This window comes from Oxyura jamaicensis, chromosome Z (genome assembly GCF_011077185.1).
Source record: "Oxyura jamaicensis isolate SHBP4307 breed ruddy duck chromosome Z, BPBGC_Ojam_1.0, whole genome shotgun sequence".
Lineage (NCBI taxonomy): Eukaryota > Metazoa > Chordata > Aves > Anseriformes > Anatidae > Oxyura > Oxyura jamaicensis.
In genome coordinates this window covers 63,776,325-63,792,064 of record NC_048926.1, presented here as the reverse complement: position 1 = coordinate 63,792,064, position 15,740 = coordinate 63,776,325, and the positions used below count along the sequence as shown (strand labels likewise).

The 15,740-nt window shown below is 38.7% G+C and overlaps 1 long non-coding RNA gene across 1 annotated transcript; it reads right to left on the bottom strand.

Annotated features, from left to right (window-relative positions):
* Positions 1-1,649: 1,649 nt before the first annotated feature.
* Positions 1,650-15,163, bottom strand: LOC118156568. The gene is made up of 4 exons (XR_004746319.1): positions 15,152-15,163; positions 14,007-14,193; positions 8,562-8,612; positions 1,650-3,364 (listed from the first exon to the last, which is right to left on the bottom strand). It is a non-coding gene; the product is annotated as an uncharacterized LOC118156568 (long non-coding RNA).
* Between the last annotated feature and the right edge of the window lie 577 nt (positions 15,164-15,740).

Here is a 15,740-nt window from a genome sequence, read left to right as displayed (position 1 = left end):
TCTCTTCTTTCTGTACTAATCTTGTCAGGGTTGTGTATGCACTGGGATATCCAGTGTTATAGTCTTGGATTTTGCCCATCCATCTCTTTATCCATTCTGCTGAGCTTTGTTGATTGAGCATGTGTTTTCAGACAAACCACTCTATGACAAAATTGTTTTATGTTTTCTGTAGTTTCACACATGGTTACATGGAAGAGCAAGTAATAATGATGGAAAATATTGCTTCAAAATACGTGTGTCTTCAAGCATTACTTAGGTCTGTTGTTACGCTTACCTGGGCTTTGTTCATAAGATTTAGTTACCTCTGAACCAAACAGCTTAGATGTTCTTCATTGTCACCTAAACTCTTTCACTTATGTCAAACTTACTTGGGCTTCAAACCCTTAATTTCTTCTTAACTGCAGTCCTGTTCATACCCTACTGGTAGCCTGGTAGCTCAAATGTCTGATTTGCTGATAGGCCTTACTGCTGAGTTCACCTAGAACACCTAGGACTGTGATTTTTATTTATGATGATGATGATGATGATGATGATGATGATGATTATTTTGCCTCTCTACAATATCACCAGGGCTGATGGGCAATATCTTGCAATAAGCATTTTGAACTGACAAAAGCTACTGATTGATGCAAACTGCATCTGATCACTCTTAATGGGAAACAGCACTTTCTGGGATTTGTCTTGGGTACTGTGGAAACAGAAGGAACCATGTTTACAAGTGAGAGCCTCCTGGGAGATGACTTCTGTGCAGTGGACTACAGCAAGCAGACTTGACAGACCATCTAGATAGTTACTGGAGGATACTAATGGAAGGCCTTTTTTGTGACCTATGAGCTATTGTGCCAACAGTTACCTTTAGTGTTGGGGAAGTCTGGCAGCATGGACTTTTTTTGCTGAGAGCAGGTCCGACCTATTAAGCTGTCATTTTATTGCTCAGATTTTCAACAAGCTTGCTGAGTCTTGAGTGTGGCCAAAGAAATACAGTCATAAAAGCAATCAACAGTTAAAGTAATGTTGTAGAAATTCATTATGTTTCCTTGGTAGGACTTGAAAATATGGGACTTGAATCTCTCCTGAACACATTATCTTTTTTAAAAATGACTTTCTTTTCTTGGTTGTTGGCTGAATTGTATGCTTAATGATGGCAAGTAATAAAGTACAGAGAAATCAGGAGAGTAGTAGTCAAAGCAAGAGTCAAGCCCTAACAGTCTATACTTGTACTTTGCATATGCACCTGGTGAGTAAAGCCACTAGGTGTATCTAGAGGCAGGAGCCATTTTAGGTGAATTGGTTTTTCTCTTCTGTGCGTTGGGCGGATGGGGGAAAGATCTCAGGTGACTCTCTGAGCTGAAGAGCATTCAACAAATCCTTTCCAATATGTACCTAAGTCAGCAACTTTGCACCACCGTTTCTGTTGTGTTTTCTGTTTGTACAGTGCAGTTTGGGTGCATGTTAACATTGCCTGAAACCATACTTAGTTCTGTCCAATAGAAAAATCATTGTTCTTTTATTTAAAAGCTTGGATGTAGGCTTAAATGCCAATGTACAAAGATTCATTGTTGAAATTTTTGATTGTGATTTTGCTGTTTGGAAATCATTCAAAACTGATTGAGATCATGGAACAAATGTAAGTAAAGTGCTCTGTTTGTGCCTGGTGCAGTCCAGATGACAAACTTTTTACTAATGTTCTCTTTCCATTTAGGTGCCATATAATACAAAATTGTGTTAGACTTGTTCAGGGTAAGGCAAGGGATGTGTAAGTGATTGGGAGTTTACAGGGAGCTGGTGAGTAAGGTGAAAGGAGAACAGCATTTAACTACCAGTGTATGGCCTTGAATAAAAGAGAATTACATTGAAATGAAGCAAATTCCATTGAGAAAACAAGATCCTGATCTCACCTGGAAAAAAATTCTGTGTCTCAATGTGGTACCTTTAATTTCTTTTGCTGTAGGAAGTTGGTAAGGATAAGCATGGATTGTCAAATAGCAGTTTGTAAGCTGTCAGCAATACCTGGAGGTGACATAACCAAAAGCCAGTTTTGCAGATTCTCAACAGTGACCAGTTGTTGAGTTGAAAAGAGACGAATCATCTGATGTTGCTTATCAAACAAAGACATAGTTTTCATGTTCAGCATCTCTAAGAAAGCCTGGGTTTTCAGTTCTTAGGACTCAAAAAAAGACCTTTGTTCTTTGAAGTAATAACAGGTGATGTAAAATGAATTTTAATAAGGACCTGCCAATATCTATCAGTGCACAGAATGTCATATCGCAGATAGTAAGTCTTGAGAAAATGACAGACAAGAGAAAATAAAATCTGGAGGCAAAGCACAGTTTCTTATATCCAGGTCAGATAAGGGCACAGAATGTCTATCAAGTATCAGCAGTGCCTTCCACCAAAGGATAAAAAGCACAAGACAACTCCTTTTCTCTCTATCCTTAATATGATTATGCTTTTTCAATGATTTTTATTTTTTTTTGAAAACTGATGTTAAAACTCAAATGGAATATGTTTACAAAAGAAATACAAATTTAAGCAAAAGAAATAGAAACATGATCTGTAATGTGGCTGCAAATATTCAGTATTTAATGATAAAACTTTTTGATGTAATAACAGAAAATATGAGTTAGAAGTTAAATCTTAGAAATACGGAAAGCAACATCAATCAATAAGTGTCAGTGCAGAAGCAGTTAATACTGAGATAACAGGAAATTCAAGAAATAAACAATGATTTTGTTATTCTTGTTTTGCTCATGTTCTGGTAGATGTTTTGACTTAGTGTTCATTTTATGTAACATAAAGATGTGATGAATCTGGTAGGAAGACCTGATTATTTTTAAAGATAAAGATGAAATAATAATGACTTCAAGACAACTATTGTTAGTTCTTCTGCATTTGGCACAAAACTGGAGCCTGATTGTCAGTTACTGATATCAAGACTCTTAATGGGATTCAACAAAATTTAGGGGAAAATAACCAACTCATCCTATTAAACTCTATAAAAAGGGAGGATGGTGGACAAGATCAAACAGGTAAGATGCACTAGAATTTCTATTACTTCCTCTTCAGTCCTCTAGGGTCAAAGCCTCTTTCTTCATCTGTTCTGAAATATGGCTATGATCTCAGTTTAATTAACTTCAAGGTTTAGAGCATAACCCAATGTTCCTAAGATATTATGGAGCTATCTGGTCTAAGTGAATTTCATTTTATTCACTATGAAACATCTCTCCTGGTCCCCTGATTAGCTATAACTTGAGTTCCATCCAATAGACTCCTGTGTTCCCAAATTCTTCCAGGGGTCCCAGGGATACTCCTGTTTGGCAGTTGCTGGTGAGATCAGCCTTGTGTCCAGGCTTCACTGTGCTGACTGTAATAACAATGAAAATAATAGCAAAACAGAATCACAGAATCACAGAATCACAGAATCACAGAATCACAGAACTGTAGGGGTTGGAAGGGACCTCGAAAGATCATCGGGTCCAGCCCCCCTGCCAAAGCAGGTTCCTCAGAGCAGGCTGCCGAGGTAGGCGTCCAGACGGGCCTTGAATATCTCCAGAGAAGGAGACTCCACAACCTCTCTAGGCAGCCTGTTCCAGTGCTCCATCACTCTCACCGTGAAGAAGTTCTTTCACATGTCGGTGTGGAACTTCCTGTGTTCTATCCTGCAGGTTGAAGAAGCATTATCAGATGGATGGGTGTAAGGAAAACACTTTTAGAAATGGCTAATGGGCTGAAACACAAGAAGTTATGTGCCAAGGAGAAGGATTTTACTCTTTTCAGATGCCAAGGCACTCTCTCACAGCAACAAAGAGAAAATGTATGTTGCTCACAGGAGAAGCAATGCTTATAAATGGTCATGCAGAGTGGGTACTCATGCTACAGCACTGAAAAAGAGTAGAGCACTGCTTGAGCTGGACAAGGATGGCAAAATGTTTTGTTCCTTCCAGTCTTCAGACTTGTTTTGATAACACCCTCAGATTACAAGCAGGATTTGTATGGATTTATTTCCATCCTTTTGCCCTTTTCTTCCTCTTCCCTTGTGTTATTTCCCTTGTGACTCTCTCAGCTGAAAATAATAATAATAATAAATAAATTAAAAACTAGACGTCTTAGCTCTTGTCAATGTGCTGCAAGGAGAGGTGAACCTAGATCAAGATTGTCATACTTGCAGCTAAGTGCATGGAGAAATAAAATGAGTGTGTACAACACCTGCAGTCATGCACCAAGGGAAACTAATGGAAAAATACTCATAGTTCAAAGCAAACATTACTAACACCTAAGAATAAATTCCCCTGAGCTTGAGTTTGACTGGGGAAAAAAGTGTTACAAAAAGTCAAAAAGTGCATTTCCTGGGACCTTCATACAGCATATTATGATTTTCTATATCTCATAAGGATCTGTTTTGCTGTTTTTTTGTTTTTGTTTTTTTTTTTTTTTGTTTTGTTTTTTTCTTTCTTTGTCTGTATGTTTTGTGTGTGAGTTGTGTGTATGCATTTTATAAAAGAAATAGATATTTTGTTGAATTCTTATCAGACAAGGTAAAATGCAAAATGTTTACCATCCAGTTCAGAATGAACTACACACTTTCAAGACATTGTAGCCTTATGATATTCTTCAGAGCCCTGATGGTAGAAGAAAAAGAGTATTTATCCTTCAAATACAAAACAGTGCTCTAATTGACATGGAAAATGCTGATTTCATACCTGTCTGCAAACTCCTTCTCAAGTAGTGTCATAACTATCATGTTCCCCAGAAATTCCCATTGTAACTTTTGCTGAACACAGCAAATATAAACTGTAAGCATTTCTGGAATACATAAATGTGCTTGAAGGGAATCTGAAAAATAACCTACATTATTGTTTGTTGTTTATAAACACTGAGGCTGTCTCTTGAATCAGCTAAGAAAGATCTGGACAGATTTATTTCTAGCTGAGCGTTTCACATCATATTAACTATAAAAATCTCATTAAATTTACCATGCTTGTGTTCAAATGAACTGTGCAACTTTAATATCCTAAATTACTTTTCTCAGTGCACTAATCCTCTTCTGCTTTCTTGGCCAGTAGCAAACAAAAACAAAACAAAACAAACAACAAACAAACAAACAAACAACTACTGAAACAAAACCTTACAGAAGAACTTCATCTTTAAATATCTGTCTACCTGTCCACATATCTATTCTTGCTATTACAGTAACTGTCTACTTTTATCTTAAGTTCTAAAGATTGGAGACAGACATGACTTGAGACTGTTGAGACAATGGCATGAGGAGTGAATTTCAGAGATTCCTGTCTTCTGAAGTGCTACATTGGGAGTTTGGTACTAACCACACCCAGTTGCTACAGGTGCAGAGGATAGAGCAGCTGAGAGATTGTGATGAGAGCCCTGATTTCACAGTGCCAATTCCTGATTATGACTGCACTTCCTGGATTTATTATGATTTCATGAATCTAGAATCATAGAATCATTTACTGTGGAAAAGACCTCTCAGATCAACAAGTCCAACCTATAACCTATCACTACCAAGTCTACCACATGTCCCTAAGCACCACACCTGCAAGTCTTTTAATGTATATTTTTCTGCTTTGTTCTGGCCTTCTCTGTCTGAAAGATGAGGGTGGAACAAAATGTTTTACTTCATTGATGTTTCTCACAAGTTTTACATTAGGAGGGCTAGTGCATGCAGAAGCTGACTGATACCTTCAGGATTAATACAGATCCAGTCAGAATCTGCTCCACTTTGTGATTCTGGGAGATGAGCTTGTCTAACGTTACAAGACTGTTGCATTGGTGTTGCTGTTACTTCCCAGATATGAGTACTTTTGTCTATTGTCCTCTGAAGACAGGTGAGATGGGGGCATTTCCCCCCCCCCCCCCCCCCCCCCTTTCCCCCCTTAAAAAAAGAAAGGTGTTTCTGATGATGACATTCATAGTCTAATAACTATGAATGTCATCATAGGGCAAATGAATGTCATCATAGGGCAATGTCATCATGAGGGCAAAAACTTGTCCTCAAATCTGAATTTTGTTTACCACTTTGGCACAACATTTATTGATACACAGTATTAGAAATACTCTGGTAAAAATCATTATCCACCTTCTGTTTCTAGGCCATGGATTTCCCATTTCAACAGTTCAATTTTTTTATTTTTATTTTTTTTTTTCAGCATGTGAAGAGATCATTGATGTTTTCTTCAGTATTGCATCTCCAAAATTAAGACTAAGAATGCAACTCCTCCACACATCCCTGCCCCACAGCCTTTTCTGTGTCTGAACAGCCTTTTCACAACTCTCTACAAACTTCCCTTTTGAGACACTTCCTCGCTGAGCCACAAATTCACACAGCATCCTTGGCTTATTAAGCTCAGAGGATGTGTTCAGTAACATAAAATATATCAACTTAAAGGACGGCCTACTCTGAAGAACTTAATTGAAAATATAAAAGAGAAGAACATAGATCTATGAAATGAATGAAAAGGTTAGCTTTGACTTAGTAGAGTATGTGTATACATGTGCAGTAATCTGACTTGCTGCCTCCAGGCTTTCCTCTCTATTTTCATACTGTCTTCAGTAGCACCCTAGGTATAAGGCATACAGATGTCTGTATCAATGAGTGTAGAACACGTTCTTATTTAAAAAAAAAAATAAAAATCTATATTTTGTCATGACTGGACTTGACAGACAGGACATTTGTTCTTATAAGGACATGAAGATGTTAATGGACAGCAGAGACAAGTTCTTTCAAAAAATGTTTTAAAAACTTTCCAAATGTGCTTGTTTTCAGTAGGTATCTACATTTACCAGTGTTTTTCAATAGCATGACAACTTGCTTTTAAAAACAAATTATCCATCAGGTTGAAATTAAAAAAAAGAAAAAGGAAAAAAAGAAAAAGAAAAAATGTCTAGCTCAGTTTCAGGTAGGGTGGCTTCAGTCTTAGTAAGTAATTGTGTGTATTAACAGAATGCACGTGCTGTTACCCAGCCTTCCATTTCCAAGTTCTCTGCTCACTGTACAACCCTCATTTGAGTCCTCAGGCATTCTTTTCTCCAAGATCTCTCTTTCTGCATTTTTGCAAGTAAAATGTAAAATGGATAATAAAAGAAAATGGAAGCTGTTTGTGGAATCTATAAGCCTCCGGTTCAGTAAGGATCATGTCTGCATTTATACTAGAACAGCCAGAGAGAAAAATAAAATAAGAAAATATATTTTGTGGATATGCATTCTCAAAGCACATGGGTACAATAGAAATATAAGGGCATTTTTTTATATTGAGCTTTGGGGATTGCTCAACTGGGTAGAATCAGACTCCTCATGCAGTAACAATTGATGAGGAGCCAGATGATCCAGCATAAAGAAATGTTTTATTTTGAGGTCAACAGTGGACCCTCTTAATCCTAATCTTTTTTTTTTTATTATTTTTTTTCTTTTTTTTTTTCTCTTCCTGAGTCAAGTTTTCAGTTTTCAATACAGTGTTTGCCAAATATCATTGCACCTGATCACTGTCTGACACTACGTAGAGCAAGGGAGAGCTCAAGGACTTCTAGTGCTTATGAAGCCACACATGGAAAAGTATTCTGTACCATAGTACCATCCCTATGATAAAGCAATGCCATTCTCACCTTCTTAATAACATAACAGTGATTGAGACAGCTGAATGATGTAGCCTAGATACAGTGGAAGGGAAGTCTGGCCGGAAAGATTTTTCCAGAACATTAGCTTCTCTGCTTCTGGTATAGATGGATTTGGATAGACACAACATCTTACAAGCAGTAATGACTGTTAATAACTCCATGGTAGGTTTGTTTATTTGTTGGATTTTATTTTAGTTTAGTTTAGTTTGATATTTCAACTAGGAAACTTGCAGCTTCAGAAAATCTGATTCCAGGTCATGTTATTTAACCAAACGATGTCAAATAAAAGTTTTATGATAGTCGTCGTGAACTTGGAGGACTTTCCTGGATGAGATAAAAGCCTCTAGTTAGGACAGAGAGAGAGCTGGAGTGGTGGCACATCACTGCTCTTTGCTTCCCACCTCATGCCCCAAAGCAATTCAGACCCCAAAACACTTTTTTTTTATTATTATTATTATTTTATTTTTTTATTTTTTGTGCATTCCCCTGTGCTCATCTGGAGTGTGAGCTGGTGACAAAGTTGTAATGGGACCAGACAACCATCAGCACTCAAGCATTTCTGATTCTTCATGAGATGAATGTAGATTTATTTGGTGTAGCAAATGATATAACTGGGTGTACTTTCCTGTGTAAATTTGGTATTAGTAGAGACTTTAATTCTTAAGGCCTGACTTGTGATTTGATGGCCACCACAACCCTGTAATTTCTGACAGTGTACTGGAGCTGAACAAGCATACATTGCAAATGATGTATTCAGTGATTGTAGTTCATATTTCTGTTTGCATGCTGTTAACAGCATGCAGAGGGATTAAAATGCACTTTGTTTGCTATTTAAATTTGTTCAAGCACTTTGTTCATTTAAGGGGGAAATGCATCTGAATAATAAAAAAGATTCTCAGAAACCACAAGCATTTTAAATGTATGATGTTTACCTGTGTCATGTGATGCTGTTTTTGTTTCATGATTTTGTGACAGCAACTTTTCTATGAGAGAGAATGGAAAATGGAAATTTCAGTATGGCCATGGGAATATTTTTAATAAAAGTCCTCCTATTAGAATATGAACTGTGACAGAGCAGTGGAAGAAATGGACTGCAGATTTTACAAAAGAATGACCAAGACCTACACAAATAATTACAACAAATTGTAACAAATTATTTCTTTCTCTAGAATTGTATTATTCTACAGTTTTGTTCTTTAAAACTTGAAGTAAGGACCTTTCATGTGCATGTGAAACACTGTTCTGCAAAGGAGCTTCCTTTTGTGTTTGTGTATTCCTTTATGTAAAGAAGATGATGATTTATTTTATTTTATTTTTATTTTATTTTATTTTATTTTATTTTATTTTATATTTATTTATTTATTCTGTCTTTCTGTCAAAAATGAATTTTTCAGTAAAATGGTTTACCTATGCATTGAGGGCATCTCATCTATATATCTTTTCATACAGGCAGAAAAATAAGAGTACCCGTTAGGATGGGTAGAGATGTAATTGCCCACTAAAAATTCCACATCTCGTCATCTTTTACACAGACATTATAACCTACAAGCACTCATGAGTTCTTAGCATTTGCTGTAATCAGTTTTGGTATTGACTTAGAAACATCATAAATATCTATCTGTATGTACTTTGTATAGTCCTGTTAACATTCACAAAAAAATAACTTTGGATTCCTCATAAAATGCATGTATTGATCTGTGCTGGCATATCTAAATAGATTGATACGAAGAATCCCCTATACAGAAGTGAATATCAAGTACAAATAGAGAAGCACAGCAAAATATCAGCACATGGTACACTGTAGAAATTATGATTTTAATATATCCAGAAGCAGGATTATAATATTTATTCTAGTTTCTTCAGGTTCTCCTTGTTTCAGCGAGGAAAAGAAACAATACTTTTAATATCTCCTGTTTGTCATGCTTACCTATGAGGTTCATTGCAAAAACACACAGTGTCCTAATTACACCATAAAAATGAAATTATTTATAAAAGGGAAAGCCAGGCCCTATGGTCTGTGAACCATACACATACTAACTATAAAACAAATCAAATTAATCTAACAATTCCAAAGGGATCTATATAGCTTAACCAAAGTAGGAGAAAAAAAGAAGCCCTCAACAGGTTGTTAGAAAATATGCAGCACCAGGTTAAGCAAAAGGTTTGTTGTTGAATAATAATTTCCAATTTATGTGGCAATGAATGAGTGTAGTAATTAGACAAAAAAAATCATTATTTATGTTTTTCCGGAGTCTGAGTACAATTTGAAATCTTGGTATATTTCACTCACTCTCAGAAACAACCCAAAGGACTTGTTTTATTAAAAAATTATATAGGATCTGGTCCCAAAATTTTGCTTACATCAAAATAACTGAAAAACCCTATACCTGAAAAGGTAAAAGCCCCTAGTTGCTATTGCTTTGATTAATAAATAAATAAATAAATAAATAAATAAAAAGTCTCTAAATTCGTCTAATTCTTCTAATTCTAAAGGAGAAGTTTCTTAACTTGACTACCCCCAGTTTATACCCTTTAAACTTTGTTGACCTCTAAGGAGCTGTGCCCAATTCACACCAGTGGGAGAGGAGAATTAATCACCCAGTTTTCATTTTGCTGTTTTGTTGTTTCCAGGAGCAAGCATGTGGGAAGCCAGTTATTTAACCCAGCCCAAGTTTCCTGCTTTCTCTGTAAGTGCACAGATCTCATTTACTGTCTGTAACCCAGTGACTCTCGCACATCCCCCGGCCAGTTTGGCTAAAGACAAAGTGTGAATCCATAAATCATCTGTAGATGGGCAGTGCCTGAAGAAAGTAGAATTTTGCTAGATTATGCTCAGCCTTTCTCCCTTGAATGGCAGAAAACTCCTTCAGCAAAGGAGAAAGGATCTAGGGCTGAATGGTTTGGGGTCGAGCACTCTAGGGGAATGAGGAGCATTTGTTCTGTCATCTCTCATAGAGCAAGCCATCACTACCCCTTGGGGAGAGCTATGTATCCCTCCAGTAACTGAAATCTGACCATAATGTTTAGCTCTCACCATAATTAGTGGCTGCAGCGCGTGCTTTTTTTTTTGTTTTTTTTTTTTTTTTTTTTTTTTTTTTTTTTTTTTTTCTGATGCAGTTTAAATACAATGTTGCAATTTAAATGCTCCTTTGACAATACTGTACTGTATTCTATTTCTCTGTAGTACTGTATTCTATTTCTCATATTTTTTCAGGTATAACTTTAGATAAAAATTGCAGAAAATAGTCATCCTTCAGCTGGGATCAGGTTAATATACATTGCAGTTGCTGTTGTGTGTTCACAGAATCATAAAGTGGCTAAGATCAGAAGGGACCTCTGGTTTGAAGCAGACCTCACACCAGCTCTGCAACCAATTGTTGACATGCATGATCCGTGCCCTCCTACTTTCCCCTTGCCAGCCATACTGAGGAGAACTGCACCTGGGCCCCCACATCCCAGATCATGACCCCAAGAATTCTGTAGTCTCTTTGATACGCAGCAGTTTTCCCCTGGCAGTGTCATTGGTGGCCAGGTGGAGGAACATCAAGGGTAATATTTAGAGGTTCAAACATCTTGGCAGTCTCACTACATCATCCAGATCTGGGCACGTGGCAAACCGTGAACTTCTATATGTGACAGGTCAGATTGTCAGATAGTTGAATCACAGAATCACAGAATAGTCTAGGTTGGAAGAGACCTCCAAGATCACCGAGCCCAACCTCGGACCTAATGCTAACAAATCTTCCACTAAACCATATCCCTAGGCTCTACCTCTAAACGTCTTTTAAAGACCTCCAGGGATGGTGACTCAACCACTTCCCTGGGCAGCCTATTCCAGTGACTAACAACCCGTTCAGGAAAGAAGTTCTTCCTAATATCCAACCTAAACCTTCCCTGGCACAACTTTAGCCCATTCCCCCTCGTCCTGTCACCAGGCACGTGGGAGAATAGACCAACCGCCACCTCGCTACAGCCTCCTTTCAGGTACCTGTAGAGTGCAATAAGGTCGCCCCTGAGCCTCCTCTTCTCCAGGCTAAACTGTCCCAGCTCCCTCAGCCGCTCCTCATAAGACTTGTTCTCCAGATCCTTCACCAGCTTCGTAGCCCTTCTCTGGACTCGCTCAAGCACCTCCATGTCCTTCTTGTAGTGAGGGGCCCAAAACTGAACGCAGTACTCGCAGTACTCGGAGTACTCGCAGTACTCGCAGTACTTTCCTGCACCCCCAGATGAAGGGAGCTGCCCATTACTGCCATTTGCATCTTCCTCCTGGCCATCTTGCATGCCTCAGGGGCAGTAGGTCAAACACGTCCCTTGAAAGCACACAGGGCACATCCTCAGCCTTGAGAGCAGTGAACCACTTTTGTAGTTGCGGGCCTACACGTGGAACAGGAGACAGGAGACACCAGGCTCTGTATGTCAGAAGTCATCAGCTCCCATCTCTCACCTTCCCATCCAACACCCCAGGTGCTGCACTTCCCATTCTGCTGGGGGCATACTTTGTTTGCATCTCCACTGCAAGGAGGGTCTGGGGCTTTTGAAGCTTTTGCATGCCTGAGAAGATCCTGTCTCTGTCTTTCTCTCAACCCCCACCAATATGAAGGGTACAGCGGCAGCAAAGGTGCCCCAGCACTCTGACTCAAGGGCAGCTGATCATGTTTTGAGGCTCCACTCCCTATATCACCATGGGGTGTTCAGGTCCTGATCATCTTTTTGTGCATGCAACAGCACAGGGGCAGCTCTCCTTGTCTCTGGAAAGTGAGACATAAACAGGCAGCTGTCTTATTAGGTGAGTATTCTCTGTTTGGGGATTGCAAATCTCATTAAGGGCAAAAGTTCTTCTCCAAATTGCACTACTGTTAGAGATGAGATCTTGGAGTTACTGATTAATCTCCTTCCTGAAACCCTTAGGAGACTAATTGTTGCACGCTGCTCTCTGTATGCTCTTCCATGTGTTCACCCCAGATGGCCAATTGATCTAATTTGGTGTCCAAGGCAGCAGAAGCTTCTTGTGGCCTGGCAGATATTGATGTTTTGCAGCAGTGTGATTACAGATCCTTCCTTTCTGGACTGCATTTCAGTTCTAGGGTAAGACAGGCAGGTCTCTCTTCCCCAGCCCGTGGTGAAGAGTTAGCTTTGCAATACTAGCAGCAAGTGTTTTGTCTGCAGGGAGAGGAAAACCAGGCTGCTTTACAGTGCTATTATTCTTCCTCATTTGAGAAGAAAAGGTTTGGATTTTTAAATAAATATTTGGATCTTAAAAACCCACTAATTGTGATCAAAGTCCTGGTTTTGATTATATAAGTTTTATACCAGCTTTTAAGTTTTCAAAGGCTATTGATGACCAATCTCAATTCAGCCAACATGACACTATAATTCTGATGCTTGATTATAAAGGTTACTCATATTAGGTACGGTATTTAAATAAAACTTCCCAGATTTTGCTTCCCAAAATAAAAGTCAGACCTTTATTTGCTGAAACATGAATTGTAACTATTATATATATAAATATATTTCTACTATATAAAAGCCTGTCCGTCATTTGCTGCAAAGTATTTCTCTTCCTGAGAGCAAATCCCTTCACAACCTCCCACAGGTAGTATATGTATTTTTATTCATTTTTTAATCTCTGTTTTAAGTATGTCAGCTTATTGGACAGAACACAAATATTATTTGAAACTGATTAAAGTTTAATTGCAGGGGGAAGAATGGAATTAATAAATGCCCAGCTGTGTTTCTTGGTCTTTTTTCTTGTTTGTAGTTAGTAGAAGATAAAAAGAGGCAATCACTCTTTAACTGTGTAATTAATTTAAATATTGGAATAACTTAGCATTCATAAGTGTATCTCTTTTTTTTTTTTATCTCCTCATTTTATATCTTTGTTTATCTTATCATAAAATGTTCAAAGTCTGTTTATGTTTTCTATGTCCAGGCCTGCGGCTATGAAGGAAGGGAAATGATTTTAATTCTGTCATTAGCAAAACAAATATACTAAAATTTGTATGCTGGCCTTTGCTTTTGTAGATGAATGCATTTTGGTTTCTAAGGGAAATATCAGTGGTTAATGATATCGGACCAGTTTGATTTACAGTAGTGGTGATGTCTTCATTAGTCAGAACAAATGACTAATCTTTCTCTGCTGCAGCGGCTCTTGTGCTTTCTCAACCAGCCTTTTTAATTTTCAGGTTGACAACCAGTCAGAAAGAACCTATTACAGATGATCAAAGCTTGTGTGAGATGGGTTTTGCCTCTAAAATGACAAGTAGAGCCCTTCTGAAGCCTGGGGAAAGTTATATGTGCTTTAATCTGAGGGTGCTGGTGTTGCACAGCTGCTGAGGCGCTGACACCTCCCTTGTTCCCCCCTCTGCTTGCACACTTACCCTCTCCAAACTCTTTGCAAGGGCAAGTGGCAGTTCTAGGGGAATCCTGTCCTGCAGATATGAGCTGAAAGTGAGAAAGGGGGTTTGATCCAACACTGGTCACCTCCCATTTCCATCTCCAGTGTTGTGGGGTTTGTGTCAAGCAGTAATGCTGGTTGTGGGCACAGTGCACCAGTCTGCCCCAGACCTGCAGCAAGTAAAGATTAATCAGTAGTGATAACTACTCAAGCACTTCTGCTGTAACATAAGGTTCACTACTTTTTACTGAGGCTTTTCAGAGGCAGATTGGAACCTCAGCAATGTAATATATTACAAGTTCACAGCATTTCTCTGTGGTGTGATCAGGGGCTACAGCTGCTCTACTGAGCCAGCATTTAGAGCACATGCTGAGCTGGGGGGCAGAGGCTTCAACAGCCACTCTGGTGTCTGGGCTGGGGATTTCCACGTGTGGAACTTCACACAGGTGTGTTGATTTGTCTTTGTCTTGAAGGAAGATAAGAAGTTTAGCTATACTCAGTCACAGATTTTAAAGATGCAAAATCTTAAAACTCCTGTTCTCCTGTTCTTACTTATGTGTTGTGATGGTTTTACTCGAGTGGGTAGCCAAGCTCCACCACAATTGCTCTCTCACTCCTCCCCTCCTCAAAGAGAAAAGACAACACAAAGAGCTTGAGGTTTGAGATGAGAATGATTTAATTAAAGGCAAGGGGAATGGGGAGAAAAAGAAACAAAAGAAACAACAAGGCCACGTGGAAGCACAGAGAGAAAGGAAAAAAAGTTGTTCTCTACTTCCCATCAATGAGTGATGTTTGGCCACGTCCCAGGAAGCAGGGCCTCAAAATGTGTACCGGTTGTTCAGGAGAGACCCTCCCGCATGAGAGGCCCCCTTTTATTGCTGAGTGTGACATCAGGTGTTATGGAATATCCCTTTGGTTGGTTTAGGTCAGCTGCCCTGGTGATGTCCCCTCCCCATCAATTGCCCACCCCCAGCCTGCTGGGGGGAAGTTCTGATGTTGTGCCAGCACTATGCAGCAATAGACACAACACTGGAGTGATACCAGTGCTGTTCCAGCTATGAGTGCAGAGTACAGCACTGTGTGGGCTGCTGCAGGGAAAGGTGACTCCATCCCAGACAGACCCAACACCTGTGTTTATGTGCGTATATATCTATTTATTTCCCTTAAGGAAAAGAACAAAATTAAACAACAACAACAACAACAAAAAGCCATCTTCCAGTGACCTGTTGGGTAGGACATGCAATTCAAACGAAAAGATAAGTTTAAGCCTCTGCTCTCAATTAGACAGTGTGTCCTTTTGGGAGCGATTTTTCATTCCAGTGTAAGAACTACTAGGCTAGGTCATTCAGAAAGCCGTGGACACTTCTTGTGTGCAGAACACACATACAGGGATAACAATTCTCTTAATTCATTGTTTCAATATCACGCTTGTTTGTTCTCCATTCCTACCTCGAAAGAATTTTTCTTTTCTTTTCTTTTCCAATCTTTTCTCTTCTCTTCTCTTCTCTTCTCTTCTCTTCTCTTCTCTTCTCTTCTCTTCTCTTCTCTTCTCTTCTCTTCTCTTCTCTTCTCTTCTCTTCTCTTCTCTTCTCTTCTCTTCTCTTCTCTTCTCTTCTCTTCTCTTCTCTTTTCTCTTCTCTTCTTTTCTTTTCTTCTTTTCTTTTCTTTTCTTTTCCAATCTTTTCCAATCTTTTCCAATCTTTTCCAATCTTTTCCA